Consider the following 17,801-nt stretch of genomic DNA (forward strand, 5'->3'; position numbering starts at 1 on the left):
ACAGAGCAGAAAATAAGCCTGTTTAGCAAGAAGAGCTTCCTGTACATACAAACTATAAAAATGCAAGCAGATACTATTTTGCTTTTTCTCTAAGTACATGAGAACAAGGAAATCATTCAGTAGTTACTGAATACATTTTACAAAGAGAAGGTCCTATCAATGCTGGCAGATAAAGCCATGCATTATCTTAAAATTCAGATTGGAAAAGATCCCTTCAGTATTTCTGGAAGAGCTGAACCCAGGGTTAAAGTCATTGCTTCAGAAGTCTGCCACTGGCAAATCTTGCATACCAGTATCATTGAAGAGCATTGCTGCCCACGAAATATGAGAGATGAAAATGAAGTTCTAACAGAGAAGAAATGGCCAGCATATCAGAGGAATGCTCCATGTTAAAAGAAACTTGGAGAGTGTGAGTTCTTGTTATCTTCTTGTATGGGGATTATTACTCCACTCTTTTGATATCGGGCACCTTTTGGCCTTGATTATTCGAGACTCTATAATCCTGAAGAAAGCAAATACATAACTTGATTTGAATCGAAGCTTGAATTAAAACCTTTTAACTTATTTTTTTCCTCCATCTTCAGGGTCTCATAAAGGTATAATTAAGAGGGTTTGTTTGTAGTGTTCACTGTGGTTGATGTGGTCTACTTAGACTTCAGCAAAGCCTTCAACACTATCTCCCATGCTATTACTCCTACACAAGCTGGCAGCCCATGGCTTGGATGGATACACTCTCGGCTGGGTAAGGAGCTGGCTGGAGGACCGGGCCCAGAGAGTGGTGGTAAATGGAGTTAAATCCAGTTGGAGACCAGTCATGAGAGATGTTTCCCAGGGGTCAGTGCTGGGGCCTGACCTCTTCAACATCTTTCTTGATGACTTGGATGAGGGCATTGAGTGCACTCTCAGTAAGTTTGCAGATGACACCAAATTGGCAGGGAGAGTCGATCTGCCTGAGGGTAGCGAGGCCCTGCAGAGAGATCTGGATAGGCTGGAGAGCTGGGCCAAAGCCAGCGGGATGAAGTTCAACAAGACCAAATGTCAGGTCCTGCACTATGGCCACAACAACCCCAGGTGGTGCTATAGGCTTGGGGCAGAGTGGCTGGAGGATTGTGTGGAGGAAACGGACCTGGGGATACTGATTGATGCTCGGCTGAACATAAGCTGACAGTGTGCCCGGGTGGCCAAGAAGGCCAACGGCATCCTGGCTTGCATCAAAAACAGTGTTACTAGCAGGAACAGGGAGGTAATTGTCCTCCTGTACTCGACATTGGTGCAGCCGCACCTCAAGTACTGTGTTCAGTTTTGGGCCCCTCACTGCAAGAAAGACATTGAGGCCCTGGAACACATTCAGAGGAGGGCTACAAAGCTGGTGAGGGGTCTGGAGCACAAGCATTATGAGGAGAGGCTGAGGGAGCTGGGATTGTTCAGCCTGGAGAAGAGGACGCTCAGGGGAGACCTTATTGCTCTCTATAACTTCCTGAAGGGAGGTTGTAGTGAGCTGGGGGTTGGCCTCTTCTCTCATGTAATCGATGATAGAACTAGAGGGAATGGTTTTAAGCTGCACCAGGGGAGATTCAGGCTGGACATTAGGAAGTATTACTTCTTGGAAAGGGTAGTCAGGCATTGGAATGCACTGCCCAGGGAGGTGGTGGAGTCACCGACCATGGGAGTGTTCAAGAAACGTTTGGATGTTGTGTTGATGAATATGATTTAGCCGGGAAGTATTGGTAATGGTTGGACTGGATGATCTTCTAGGTCTATTCCAACCTTGATAATTCTGTGATTCTGTTATAAGTTGTATAACAAAACCTGTCTTACACAGCAGTAGGTTTAGACCGCCTCTGTCTACTTTCAGCTCAAAAACAATCCTGTTACACCAAAGTACATAAAAAAGTTCCTCTCAGAAAAAGTAGTGACAAGCATAGGACAAAAGCTGCAGTCAACAGTGTAGCCAATAGCTACATTTCTGTAGAAGGACATACATAGTTAAGGTCAGGTTCCACAAGGGGAAAACACAGGGTACACCAAAACTATGAGCTACACCTATCAGCAAGAAATACTGCTAGCCTTCCGGAAACACTGGAGGTAATTTAGGCAATCAAGTATCTGTACCACTGAAAAGTACTTCCAGTGTAATACAGTACAGTCCTAGGTTTCTAAGGAAATTCGTACTTTACAGACTTGATAGATCAATTTAATAGGCAAAACAAAGAAACATCGTGAGAAATTCATTATACTCATGAGACCAAATGCACTTATATACACTGTTCTGGGATTATCTTTATAAAACATGTAAGTATTAATTTTTTTTTATTATTATTTTTTTTAAGATTTGTATTTCATTTCTCTCCTATACCCAATTGCTTTATTTTAAATGACAATCTCAGGAAGCTAAATGAATAGTTGGTTTCTTCCTGTTGTAAAAAGATAATTTGCATAATAGTAACAGGAGAGTGACTGCAAGTGAAGCTTTTATCATAATGTATACAGATTCAGTCCTGCAAATCTTCTGTCACTACTGTGGGATCATTCACTTTACATTTGGATAACTCACAAAAATACTTTGTCAGTAATGCACTCTATTAGTACAGTGTGTGTAGAATTAGCATCTTTGAGACTAACAGAAATCTCTGGTCTCCTATTTTCTTATTTTGAAGGCATTCACTGAAGAGCTTACGTCTTTTTTCCCAATTAGCATACAGAGAACACCCCTTGGGTATAGACACTGAAATTGGTTGCAACTTATCACTACTTCGTGTTCTTTTTTCTTTCATGTCTTACAGGTCAGTGACCAGCTGTCTCACAGGAAAAACTGCAAATCTCACTGAGCAGTTAGCTTTGAATACGCACTTCATTATGGTTCATGCAACTAGCATTCCTTTTGACATTTAAAGTAGATAATTGTGGCTATAGGCTCACTAATGAAGAGAATTTACCAACAAAAATAACATCCTCGATATCTAATCGCAGCCTCTAATTCTTGCCTCAAGCCCAACAATCTGAAAGCAATGTGTCCCACAAAGCATTGCAGGGCTGTGTTACTTTCCCAGACTGAATGACACAACATTTTCCTGCATAGTAACCTTCCATAGTAGGCTGTAAAACTGGGATAGATTGTATTTACCCGGTGTTTGTTTCCAGCGACAGATAGCACAGTATTTACAGAACTGCCGCACACTATGATTGCAAGGATAAGAAAGAGATGCAGTGATAGACATTACACAACAAGAAGATAGTCAGAACAGGAAAGGCTGCACTAGTGTGCTATACTCACTGTTCCTAAAAATTAATATAACAAATTATCAAGTATAATTTTGTTAATTATAGTTAATTAAATGTGGAGGTTGATGGCCCTGACTGTGGCGGGGGTGATTCATGATCCTTGAGTTCCCTTCAAACCTGGGCCATTCTGCGATTCTCTCTTAACATCACGACGTTAATACTGCTTTTATATTATTAGAATAATTACCAAATAAAATACTTTGTGATGGATTTTGTAAGGGAAAAATAGATATTCTGCTGTACAAAACTCTGGTAGGGTTTCAGCCATACAAACCCACATAAGCACCTGTTGCTGTACATGACGGAGAGTGCTGGGAAGTACCTAAGAAATACTGTGAAAACAGAAGTGCTGCAGCTGTTCATATTTAAGAAGAATGTGAGATGAAACAGCACTTAGTAATGGCTTCTCATGGCTTAAGAGGAGTATTCAGCAACCAGAAAGAGAACAAACAGAGCAAAGCCAAACATCAATCTTACCCTGTTCTCTGCTTCTCAGAGTGCTTGCCTGTCTATATTAGTTGGATAAATCTCACTGATAAAAAAAACTTTTTATTATTATTTCATTTTCGTTGACAGTGCCAACAAGGAGAAGAGGGAGCTAGAAGTCAGGGAAGAAAAGTTATCAGAAGAATATGTAAAGGTAATCAATATTGCACAATACTATGAAGAATGCAATTCTGCCTACAGATGACAACATATTTCAGGTTCTCTTGAAGAGGTACATTTCTTGTCAAAGTACTGCAACAAAAGGGTTCAAGTTTACTTATACTAGAACAAAATTATTAGAAACATTAAAGAAAAAAAGGAAAAGGCTTTCTTCCATACTTACAACTGAGTTGAAACCTTTATGGTACACAGACTTTAAGTTACTCATAGCAAGAAAAATATTTCCCACAATTTAGAAAATAAGAATTTAGAGAATAATGAAGGCAGTTTTCCTCAAATAGTGATTTTTTTTACTCACAATCTTCCCTTATGAATAAGATAGCTGATCATCATCAACTATTTTGTCATCTTTGTACAGATGACTGCTTAGACTAGACAAAGTGGTCCAAAAGATCTAGCAGCTATTGAGTAATTCCATTCGCTACCACAAGAGGGACTAAGAAAGCAGAGGAGAAAAGAAGAAAAAGAATCATCAAATCGTGTTAAAACCTTCATTAATTTCTGGGCCCCTCTGACTTTACTAGATGTATAAACTAGCTCTGTACAATGACAGTCCTCCCCCTAAGGCACCATAACGGCTGGCCACTAGAAGCTCCAACAAAATAATAGGTGTTCACTTAGGTTTGCTACTATGACAAAAAGGAAATGCAATAGCACAAATGCATTTCGTGCTATATTGTTAAGGAAATAGAAAGAATCAAGCCTGAACATGCCAAGGTGATGATGTTATCTTTCTACTGAAGCAAGTCTATGAGGCAAAGGGAGATCCTTATTTAATACATCTATGTAATGTATTAAAGGATCTTTTAAACGCTAAAATAAATGTTAAAAAGGGCACTTACACTGTTAAAACATGTCTCTGAATTCTCAGATGATGGTCATGAAGTGATGGTCATGAACTTCATGGAATGAAGCTATGATTTTGACACTAATGCATTAACTTCTCCGCCATTTTCAACACACGTATCTTGTTTCTTCATCATTAGGAGGCATTCGAGTATTTCTTCACTTGCTTCATAAAAACCTAATCTCACTTAAAACAGCAGCAGCTGCAAGCTTTTTAACGGCAACCTGTTACATGACAACATATATGAAATAGCCTTGAATTCTTTAACAAAATATGAGTCACACTTCCTAAGAGTGAAATCATAGGCACAGTCTTCATGGGCAAGAAAAAAGTAGAAACAACACAACTCTTGTCAATCAAGGACAAAAGCTATACTTTGGTTTTAGCAGCCTTGATATGAACAACTGACATGGCAACCTAAAAGTAGTCCAGAAGTCTATTATCTATAATGGTTATCTCTAAATTTAAGTCCTTGACAGTCTTGTCTTCCTTGAATTTAATCACTGCTTGAATCATTTAATAGTTTAACATACTTTTAGTGCCCTGACATTGAATTTCAGTAGCTTAGTTACACATATGAAAAAGTACCTCATATTTCTTGTTCTAATTCAACTACTGAATAACTTCAGCATAAAATTACATAAAATGTACGTATTTGATTAGAAGACGCAGTCAATTCCCGTCTTCTTTCAAGTTTTCTTTACAGTTCTGCCTGTAAACATTCAGCTGCAATTTGTTTCATTTTCCTTCTTTACAGGTAAGTTACAGGTAAGAATCCAATTTATGGAATTGGATTTCCACCTGTACTGTTGTACCAAACAGTACAGTTTTATCTAAGAAGAGGATGTCTTACCAAACCAGCAGCCCAGGTTGTACATTCTTCAGTCATTAAAGCAAATTTTGTATGAAATCCTTTTTATGACTTACTGACTACCTCAAGATTCATTCTAGGCTTTATTTTTCAAAAGAACCTTCCTAAAATTTAGGAATAACTATCTTAAAAGGGATGAACTTCCCTCAATTATACATTCAATCTATAAGATAAGACATTTTGGGGAGGTTATTTATTTTCTCCAGGTTTCTGTGGTCACAAGACTAATATAAAGAATTTGAGGTCAGTTTCAGCGCTTCATCCTCTTCCCTAGAAGACATCCTATTTAAGAAAATACAGAGTAAAAGAAAAAAATAAAAATAAAAAATGAAGTTCTCAGTATTGAAGCATACTTTCCAGCAAATCCAAGTTGAGTTTATACAATTGTTTTATTTACACCATTATGTTAGAGGGCTGGCTCTGTTCCACCCATTAAATAGACATGTTCCATGTCCAGTTACAGAGTGGAGGCATTCAGACTGCTGATTACAAAAGCACCTCCACAGAAAAATACAAAACAGATGCTTCAAAGAAATATCACAAGGAATCACATGAAGTGAAAAGGTTCACCAAACCACTGGGACCCACCAGTGTGAGTTTCCACACCTCTCATTGTAAAAAATGGATTATAGAAATGCAGACTGAAGGAACACCCTGATGTTCACAGCTTACTGAACTCTGTAAGGATTTCAGATACCACATCCATATCAAGCTCACAATAAAAAAAACAAACAGTCAGACAATTCAAACCTTCCCTGTGATGAAAAAGTTACAAGTGACGCCACCTAATAGGAAAAGGGAACTATAATTACATCACTTCTATATGTGGTCAAAAGATGACTGCACAGTTGTTTTTTTTGTTTTACTGTTGTTGGTTTTCCCCCCCCCTCAAATATATGTACATAATTCAGTATTACAAACCAGTTTCCATCAATGCAAGCATTCTGTCAGCAGCCTTCAATACCCACATGTCAACCATGCAAAATGCAATACAAAAAGTTCATCCTCTGTAAACCCATATGCATACATGTGTACAAGCATGACTGGGTACATGATAGTGACTTTGTCCTGAGCTTAGACATTATGTGCTTCTACACACTTCGGTCTAAACTGAAGAAAGCTTCTTTCATTGTTTTTTGCTTACACAACAGATGACATGAAAAATTAGTTCCATGGAAGATGAGTACCCTGGCAGCACTTTGATTTGTCTCAGTAAATAAAACTTCCATAAAGACTAGTATGTAAAGTTAATGTCAGTTGCTAACAAGAGTTAAAGAGCTCTATAGAACACTAGATAGCGTTTGGATGTTCAGATATTATTTTGCAAACACGTAAACTTCTAAATGAAGGTTGGTGTTAGTAGCCATTTTTCTGGAAGAAAACTAAGTAATTACGATCTTCCATTTAAAAATATTTTAAGGAAGGGGATACTCATTAAGGCATATGTGCTGACTTGTATGTACTTGGAACCACACTAGTATGATTATTAAAAATAAACCCACCATCTGCACATCAAAATTAAGCTACTTTGCTTCATCCCAATTTATCTCTTCTTGACTATGGCATGCACATAATTCTTTTGCTTTTATGCCTTCTTAGATTACATCTGCAATTGCATATGCTGCTATATGGTTGGCTGGGGACAGATCTGGACTAAGAAGAACATGCCTGACAAAGCCTTTCCTTGCAGATGCACAGGAAGATCATGGGCTACTACTGAAAATAAGGTAACTAATAAGGAATTTTCAAGAACTGAAAAGGAGCACCAGCTAATCAATGCTGTTCTGAAACAATTCTATTTGTTCACAACATTTTAGAACTCTTTGAAATTGGTCATGGAACTACTTATGAGAAATTCACCTGGATCTGTTAATTCTTCAAAGGACGCTACCACAACCATTTGCATTCCTGGTGTCAGACGTGGATATATCTCCATCCTCTCTCCCCCCCCCTACTTCCAACACAATACTTGATGCTGCCCGTCATTTGTGTAGGTATTGAAATAGCTGTTCTGGAAGGAGATGGCAAAGAATTTGCTTTCCTAGCAGAAATACTAGCTTTTTCAACCTAATTCTATCAATTTTTTTCACCACTCAAAAGCAAACATTATCTAAAGCAGATTTAATACATTTTAGACAGGCAAAATAGTTGAATTAGCAGTGAACAATGACAGGATTTGTTTACTTTTTCAAGCTATCAGGTTTAAAAATATTCTCAAAACCAAACAGCTGCAATAACGTAACTGGCATAAACTGCTGGTGCTTTGATGGCTTCTAAGCCAGCTATCTTGATATACACACACTGAGCTTCTGACCTACTGTTTCAACAGTCCATAAAAGATTGCAAATTATTTCTGCTAGTCCAGTGAGGTAGAATTCCTGTCAAATTATACCCCATTAAATGAGTGTTGTCCATCTACTATGAAACTATGCTGTTATTGGACCTTCATCCTAACATGACAATAAACTTGAGAACAAGCATCTACTCCATACTGAGCTAATTCGGTTTGCATGAAACCTGACTCCAAAAGAACATCTCTATAGAAACCACAGGCTTGTTTATCAGTTTTGCACTAAACTGATATTACTTCTTTGCAAGTTGAACAAAACCAGGACCTGAAAGTGAAGATAGACCGGTACAAGTACCACTTACACACAGTAGGGTAAGTTCAAAATGCAGCTGCACTCTTCAGCTTCCTCTGCATTGTGCTGATCAGCGGGAAAGGCTATATAACCAGAAAGGTTCATCTTGGATTTGAGCTTGTTGAAGTTCAGCTGGAGCTTCCCCTTATGAGCATACATCAGAACTAATATGCAAGAAACCCTCTGCAGCTGGAAGCACCTGTGTGAGCCTAAGCAAATGGGACCATAAATACACATGCTCATTTACTTTAAACACTTGTAAAGAAGATAATCATTAGCTCCACTTAATCAATGAGTAGACAAAACAGAAAAATAAAGGACAAGTTCCTCCTCAGATGTTCTCATGTCAGTCATTCTGAATGGTGAAGTTAGTTATTAGAAAAAATAAATACAGCTCAGCAAGTTAGTAAAGCTCCTTGGCAGTGACAGCTAGACCTCCTGTTTAAGGTCTTCATTGTAAAACCAGTCTTAACCTCTCTTTAGGCCAAAGACAAATTTTCCCAACTCCACAGAAAAGGGGACACAATGGATTTCATAAAATATACCTGCAATGCAATGTTCTGAACTTGTTCAGCAGATGACACAGTTGCAAATACCTTATTTCATCAATTCAATTGCTCTCCTTAGGGGAATTAAGATCTACCCTGGAAACTAAGTCAATAAAAAAAATAAAAGTCTTTTTGACCTCATAACACAAGAAAAGGTTTGTCTACTTCAGGATTTGTCAAAAAATACTTGTCAGTATCTTGCAAAAATATTCATTAGCTAAAACACTTTGCAACAGAATTTTTAAGATAATATTTCAAAACTTATTTCTGAGTGGAAATATTAAAGAAAAAGCTCACGTGAAACCTTGCCCAAAGACCATTCCCTTACACTAATGACAACAGCAAAGAGTAACAGTACTGATAATAACAACTTGTACTGCACCTCACAAACAAAAGAATGAATGCTGTGTCTTTTGAGGGACATTTCATTCAACAATTAAGAGGAGAATAGCCTTACTGATAAATTGTGTTTGAAAAACACCTGTCTTCTTGCAGCTACCTAGACATGAGTTATAGGTTTGGAAACACATAAGTTTCACAAGATTTCAAAATAGCAACAATCTCTTACCAGAGATTAGTTCCATTGCACTAACATAACATAAGGAAAAAGAAGTTCAAAAAAGAAGCATTCTCACTGCTAAAGAGATACAAGAAGTATAAGCATGACCATAAAACACAAAGATAATGTTATTTACAGAATTATTCCTGCAGTCCTGTAGATTCTTCCAGAATCAAAGCTGTTCTCCATAGCCAGGGACATTTTGAAAGCTGCCATAACTAAGCAACAAAACAAACTGAGCTCAATTCCTCAAACATAGCAACAAACAGATGAGAGAAGCCAGCTCACCTGGTCGTCATGTCAGACATTAGCTTTAACAACCTCCCTTCCCAAAACTATGCAGCTGAAGCTGCTCAAGCAGACACTGTTAAGCCTCAGGCCCTTCCACAAGACAACTCTGCCTTCTCTAGTTTATAGAGATCAGTCTTTTCTTCCACTTCAATGAAAAGGAGAACACGCTTTTTTTCCTGTCTCATGTAGTTACTCCTACAGTGCCTTCTCGGCCCACAGAATGCGAGCAAGGCCTCAATGAAGCTGTGCTGTGTGTATTGCATTTCCCATAAACCTTACTTCAAGCTGTTTTGCATAGAGAGTACAATAACTCAGGTAACTCCTGCCACCTTGCCTCTTCCTGAATGAGGAAGCAACAACATATGAGTGAATTAAACATAAAAAAAAATCTGGAAGATTGTAACAGTGAAGTGTACAAGGCTTTACTATTTGATGCTAATACTTAACTACAGAGTATGAAACAAGACTGCAACCTGAACTTGTTTAGAAAATAAAGCTAAAGAGATTATTTGCCAGGGCAGAGAATTACACATTATGCATGCTTCATATTAATACTCTTTTGGCATTTCCAGTGTTGAAAAGCAGAAAATTGCTAGAGCTTTAACATATATTTTACAAATAAGATTATTAAATGAAGGCCTCCAGAATAGCTTCCCACTTAACAATCAGGAAGATCAGTGCAATAAGACACGTAATGACAAGGGAATTGTAGTGATAGAAAGGTGTAACAAAAGAGAAAAGTGCTCACCCATCTCCAAAGGTCAAGGTTCACAGGGAAAACACCACAAGGGAGGCATTCCCAACCAGAGACCCTTCCTCAGTAGCAGTCAGTCCTTAAATGGTGTCTAAGATAGCTGAAGCCAGGCTCCATCCCTTCCACTCACACAGCTGTATTGCCTTCACCTGTGCTCCCAGGGCTGACCGGGTCCTTTCCCCAGGTCCTCAATCAGTGGGTCAGGCCAGGACACAACAGTTACCATACACCACCACATCACCGCCCCATCCAAAGTAAGGAGAACACTGCAATCCCTCTCTGCTATAAAAATAGATTCAGCACCTTTAAAGACTTTTCATTAAAAGGAGTGTAATCATTGCATGCATTTACATACATTACCGCAGCCAATTGAGAAACTAGTTGGATTCCAAGATAATAATTCTTACTGCAAAACCCAAGCCAACCTGAAAAAAAACTTCACTGTCCAGCTAGCACTTTTTATTCTCTCCACTGTACAATGCTGCAGTTCCCAAGCTAGTAACAAGGCATGAGAATTTTTGAATCCTGCTCCCTTAGGGCCTTCTGCTTTAATTTTAAGCCTCTGTAGGGAAATGGAGCTTGTAAGCTTTGATTTCATTTTGGAGTGCTTACACAAAGTCCTGGGAAATAGGTTTTTCCTGTAAATACTGTAGTTTGTATACATCTATTTTGCGAGCTCTGCTGTGCAGAAAAGCTGCGAGTCCTCAGTGCTGTGGGTTATTGTGTCTGAGAGCCCTGTTAGGAAACGTGAGTCAGCATGAAAACAGCCTGCAAAGGAAGAAAATAGAGGAGACTGCAGTGTCCTAAGCAGAAATCATGCATTGCTGCCCATATTTCATCATCATTTCCCGTGGCAATAACAGACAACGGAGAAAGGCTCGTCTTTTGCTAGTGCTTTTATTGTAGTAAGACACACTGGGGCTAGATGGGGCTATTTTCTATGCGTGTTCAGCCACATCCATTGGTGATACTTCTAAATTGCTTTACTTAGCAAGCAGATGGGGTGAGCAGGAAACAAAAATCCTCATTTGCTTTGTGGATAAAACAACTGTTCACAGGAAAGCATTTCAAAAAGAATTGCAGAGATGTTTGTCTTGCTTCTGTTTTGATTGTGATCTAGACACACATTACTGTGAACTACTATGCATTGTTCATGAATACAAAGAAGGCCTATTTCTACGGTATAACTTCACTTAAAAAGAACTGTTTCCTTAAAAAACAGAGACATTAGAGAACTTTTGCAGATATTCTGACTATTCTTGAGTCAAAGGGGTTATTAGTACATGAACAGGGCTTACACAGAGGAGAGCTGATTTCAGTACCACTTGCATACATTGTGCAAAGGAGCATTGCGTTTCCCTCACAGTTCACAGAAGTTACACAGCAAAATTCAGTTCTCTTTTTTTTTTTTTTTTTTTTTAAGATCTCTGTTTTCACCTCCCTTTTCCATTTTGTCATCTGATAAAGGAAGGAAGGGAAAATAGAGCACATGAAGGAAGGAACAAATAATTTAAGTGAAAAAGGCATTTTTGTACAAATTTTCATTATAATATCAAACATTTTTACAATGAAAAAATACTCCATAAATGTTTATGAACTTAAAAACTATAAAAATGCTTGACCATCTCAGGCTTTAATATTCTTTACCGGCCTAAAAGACTTTATGAATAGGGGAGAAGTAGAGCATTCACACGCTGGCAAGTTTTAGCCAGTGTTTCCCAGAAAACATAGTCATAAATAAGACAGGCAAACCAAGACCAGACTGCATTAGTGCGATGCACAGAATGGATGAATGGGTGCACTTGACTGGATAGAGCTCTGGGTCCAGTCCTCTACAGAGCTTTAAAGAAGAATAAAAAGGGACAGTATGTGTCAAATGTGAACAAAGGAGAATTTCACACATGTGAAAGATTCAGCTTCACAAGCTGAGGAAATGGTTTGAAAAGATGGACTGCTGTTTCCTAGGGACAAGCCTAAAGTCATTTAGTCAGCTACTCATTTTCACAAAAAACAAGGGAGGAATGATGGTCTGGCAGTACTTCTTATACAGAACCAGAATCTTAACACGAGTCAACAGTGCAATGACATTGTACCAAGAAAAAAACAAAACCACTCATCTTAAGTTTAGATATCTAAATAAATCCTGATGGGATACTGTTGTGCTTGGCCTGGTCCTAGCCTTGCCTCAGTGAGATAGCAGCGACTGATGGAAGAGTAAGGATGGGTCTTCAGTATGAAGACACTGAGAAAGAGAGTCCAGGGTAGGAAAATAGAAATGTGAAAGGCCTAGAAGTCATAACCTGTAGGAAAAAGCTGAAGAAACTGGGACGAAGAAGACTGAAGGGAAAATGATAATAAGAACCAAATATTCAAAAAAATTTTTAGATGGAATGCAGTGTTTCTTACATCCATGTAAATGAGAAAAGATATAAGGTTCAGGTTAGGCATCGGAGAAGTCTTAAAAATAGGCTGAGTCCTCTGAGGTTTGCAATCTCCATACCCACAGAAAGGTTCAATGCCTATCATTTCTAGGATCCCACATTATCTGCTAATTCCATTCTGGGTCAGGGACCTCCTAAGGTCTTCCTAGTCTAGCTTTCCATTATAGGTTTAGTGAAACTAAATATTTCACGTGTTCTGAGACTTCACATGAAATGAAATGCAGTCAGATGATGACTTTCAGAAGTGGGTTTAAAGCTACACATGAAAATGAATGATAATCAGGCAAAATCTGGAGACTAAAATAAAAGCCCCCCCCCCCCCCCCCAAAAAAAAAAAAAAAAAGTTCAGTGGGTCTCCAACATCTCTTTCCTAACTAAAAACTTACAAGTGTGGTCATACTCTCTGATTTGGAAACTCTTTGTTTAAGGATAACCCCTACACAAGCAGAATCCAAATCCAAAAGAGAAAATAACTCTCTTTACACCAGGAAGATGCAGTGCCAGCACCACGATTCTATTTGCCTTTAGAGGCAACAAGGAAGAATTTTCTTTCACTTCATTTCTACTATTTCTTAAAAAAACAAAAAAACAAAAAACATTCAAAAAACTAATATCATAATCAGCTAATCTGGGATATGTGAATGAGTGAGATTCTGTTTGTACACAGATACCTCAGAAATCAGTAATGGTGTAAATGAAGATATAGAAAAGTTCATGACAATTAAGTGGGAATTTATTGCAATACGATACCGTTTTTTGTTTTTTTTTTTTTTATTGTAGCAGCCCGAGATGGACTTTTTAAGCACCATGTCATCCGAAGTCTGAAAAATAAAAATGCATATCAAGCAGTCTTGGACTTATAATTTCATTTATATTAACCAGACTACTTGGAGTTTTCAAAATTGATTCACCACCACTGTTTGAACATTCTGTGACAGAAGCAATGCATGTTAAAGCAGCTAAGTTCTCCTTTCAGCTTGCCTAATTAACTGCATTTTTGTCACAGGCAGTAGCAAAACATCAGAATATATCTATATAGGAATTCTGCATACTAGACTGAGTGAACATCAGAGGAAACAAAGTTGTGAACATATGAGTCAACTTCATGATTTGGCAATGATACCATTGGGTATCTTCTTTCCCCAAGATAGCATACTCCCAGTGTTGTTCTTTTTCAGCAACATCACTAAAATGAGAAACATTTCTTATTCTTATGAGCATGTGTGGTCGTGTGTGCTTAAATAAAGAAGAACGTAAAATAGTCTTGAAAACACTGAGGAGACTGAAAAACATCAAATCTGCAATAACATCAAAAAATTCTGGTTGAAAACAAATGCTGAATAGCTAATGCAGAAAATAACCTCAGCAAATATTGTGTATGAGCATACATTGTTTGAGTATTTGCAATAAATACACACATTAATGACAGTCTGAAAATAAACTACATAGAAGGGGATTTGAACATTGAGAAGAACATGTTTGTTGTGAATAATTTATCCAGTTTCAATATTTGCTCTTACGTACACTGGAATTGAATTACTCATATCTACACAAGCATAACTGTCAGAGTGTTTCAACTCTACCTTCTGCCACAGGTTTCTGTACGACCTTGAGCACGTTATAGTTTCTTTGTTCATCACCTCCGCCATCTGAAAAACAGCAAAGAATGAACTCACAGAATTGTGAAGACTAAAAGCTTATGATGCACACAAGTAATGTTACATCAGAACGGGCACTTAAACCTTTTGAGTGACTTCTAGGGTGATACTGAAGGAACTTGTAGTACATTGCTGCTATTTATGTATAGATAAACAAGATCAAGCTGAACCACAATTCAGTAGTTTTAAAATCGTCCCCCATAATACATCTAAAAGTGAGGATGAACCACCAATTTGGCCCTTACTGAAATGGTAGGATAAGTCTCTACAATTAGGGTAAAAATAAAGGTAACAGAGTGTTTTACTGGCTGTAATCGATATGCAGTTACACTTGTATTCAAATCAGTTACTGCATTTCCTTCATCAGATAGAACTTAAAGAAGTTTCGTACCTCGTTATTACCTCACTCTATTTTCTCTTTCATTTCAGCCTTCATCTTCTGTGACTACACTGTTTCTTAAAGAAAAAGATGTAAAAATAAAAATGACATAAGAATTAAATCCTTGAAGAAATCACATAAACCTGGAGAAAAGATCCTCTCGTTTATAAAAGAAAGAGAATGCATCTAAAAAGCCTGAAGAAAGGAACAGAATCCTTACCAGTTGCAAATAAACATGGCTTTAATTAATACAGTACTAGCAGTAAAACTTAAACAGGCACACTTGCCACTCTATTCCAGTACATAACACTTGGGCTGCAAGGAACCCATTAACGTGATAGATAATTTCTATTAATATAATGTACCTACAAAACTATTTATATGCCACAAGCATCAGACTAGAGGAAGTACGCTCCGGGAACTCTATCAGTACAGAAGGGAAGCTTCACTGGAAGGAAGGCACATTAAAACAGTGAAGGATTTTAATCTCAGGTATACCTTCACAAATGCAAAGCAATTCCATCAAAGCGTGTAGACTTACTCTAGATTCACACAAATGAATATGACAGACAGGTAAAAGAGAAGAAAACTGCTGCTCAACAGTTGACAAGAAAATTGGAAACAGAAATACAAGTTAGTGTTAGATGGATCTACTATTCTATATGTTTCTAGTGAAATACCTGAGCTTCCCAAGCAAGGTTTTTGAACTTAGTGGCTTTTCCATCTGTTAGTGCACACTGACTCTAAGTTACTGTGTACTACCACAGTTAGAAAGTCTAAAAAAACCCTGCAATTTAAAACAGCCTATTTTCACAACAAATAAAGAAATATTTCAGTAACTGTGAACTGCTTCCACTAACATTTGGTTACTGTTCGATAATTTAACAGCTATTACATCATATAATGTAATGAGGACTCCCATACTCAAATATCAATACCTATTAGTACTCAGCTTCTGAATTTGTCAATACAAAGTCCTTCACAATTTTTACCTCCAGCTCAGCATTTTGGAATTCGGTTTGTTCATATTTGGTACCTTAGAAAGAAAGGTTGTCAGTGCTGACACAAAGAGGGATTAAAGAGAAGCAGTATGTTTTATTCAGCATATAACGTTTGATTTACTGTACCTTTGATCTGAAAGACATTCAAGTTTACTTTAATTTTTTTTCCTGACTCATTGCACTGTGTTCTGATCAATTCCTGTGGATGATGTATCTGGGTCATCACTGCCCTATTACTTATCGCTTCCAAAGAATCACGTGTTAATGTATTATCTGGTTTCTTCACACTGAAATCAACCCAAAAATATAAGTCAGAATCATCCTTTTAGTTTTCTCATATTGAGCTGTATCGTATGAACGTGTGTGCAACCTCAAACTGGAAGAAGCACTTAAAATTACTCACTAAATCAAAATAATGAATTGTTAATTAAATAATAAATCCAAGGACCAGCTTTTTCCAGCCTAGTGATCTATCATGTCTTTTTTCCAACTGACATTGCCCAATAGAATAAAAGCTTGAACCTATTAAAAAATTATGGAGGCTGACAATACAGCAAATCTAGAATGGCATAGTTGATCCTTATATTCTATTTTTCCCTTTTAAATGAAAAGTTTAAGACATATTTTTGTCGATAAATAAGAGTTGAACTCTTTGACTGTCAAAACAAAAGATGCAACCATGGCAAACATCCATCTAGACATCTTTTCAAAGGAAATATTTACCACTAAACTACCTATTTGAATCAAAAGAAAGACTTTCTTTCATGATATTAAGCTTTGCTTTAAAACTATTTTCCTCATAAAACATGACCTGTGATCTCCAATTTTATATATATATATATATATATATTTTATTTCTATTTTTTTTCCCAGCAAAATGCAGAAATATTCTGATCAGTCAGTCTAAAATAGCTTTCTTTAAGTCTTCTTGACAGACAGAACTGCTTGAGGTATCCCTAAGAACTAAACAGGTTTTATCTTTTTTTGTTGTTGTTGTTTCTTATTTTTAATAAACAGAAACAACTGTAAAGTAAATTCCAAGTTACATTGTGGAAAACAAACATTAAAAAAAACGAGAGCTAGAACACACAGAAAATGAGTAAGTAAACTGTAATGTGTTGCTCACTTTATGAGTCAAATGAAGTTGTGATGACAAGATCCAAGGTCACTTAGAAAAGGCTGTGACAGAAGGCATAAGGCGCATCATAAGGCACATCATAAGGCAGAAGAAGGGCCATAGTGTCCACAACTGATGAAGTTAAGAATAGAAAACCAGGAGTCGCAGAATTTACTTGGTTTTCTTCTTGACTTTTCATGCTCAACTTCTTTGGTGTTCTAGCAAAGCCAAGACACTCAAGGAGCTTGAAATAAGATGCCCTTGAACAGAATTTATCTTTGCATACTTGTATGCCCATTCCTATACACTATTTTCATCTACATAAAACAAAGCTTACACTTTCTGTTGCAGAGTTAAATAGCTGAATCAGTTGAAGGAAAAAGACAAGACATATTCTGACTTTTACAGGATTTACAGGACAAGTCATCAGATCAGATGGATCATCAGGTTCTCAGTTTTAACTCAACAGTGAAATCTGCAACTATTTCACACCTTGAGAAGGGATGGAATATATGGAAGATTCTCTCAGATCTCATCTCCAGTTGTCTAAGATAAGGTATTAACTATGTAATGTTGACCTGCCTCTGCCCTGAAAGAATTACTACAGTAAAACATTATTTCATTTAGGAAAGAATCAAATTATTTAATTCATTCAGTCACTCCTACCTTTCATTAAGAAAGGTAGTAATTCATTAAGTAATTCACTGATAATTTTGTAAGAGTACTTTTATGTGAAAGAGAAACT

At 37.3% G+C, this 17,801-nt stretch overlaps 1 long non-coding RNA gene across 1 annotated transcript in view; it reads right to left on the minus strand.

The window, feature by feature from the left end:
- LOC107315584 (uncharacterized) overlaps positions 1-14,552 on the minus strand; it is a 78,993-nt gene extending 64,441 nt beyond the window's left edge. The window contains exon 1 of the long non-coding RNA XR_001555972.3: positions 14,485-14,552. This is a non-coding gene — a long non-coding RNA (uncharacterized LOC107315584). The remainder of the gene's footprint in view (positions 1-14,484) is intronic.
- Positions 14,553-17,801: the final 3,249 nt, after the last annotated feature.

This window comes from Coturnix japonica, chromosome 8, assembly GCF_054131305.1.
Source record: "Coturnix japonica strain WE chromosome 8, WE-NBRP24, whole genome shotgun sequence".
In the NCBI taxonomy this organism is placed as follows: domain Eukaryota; kingdom Metazoa; phylum Chordata; class Aves; order Galliformes; family Phasianidae; genus Coturnix; species Coturnix japonica.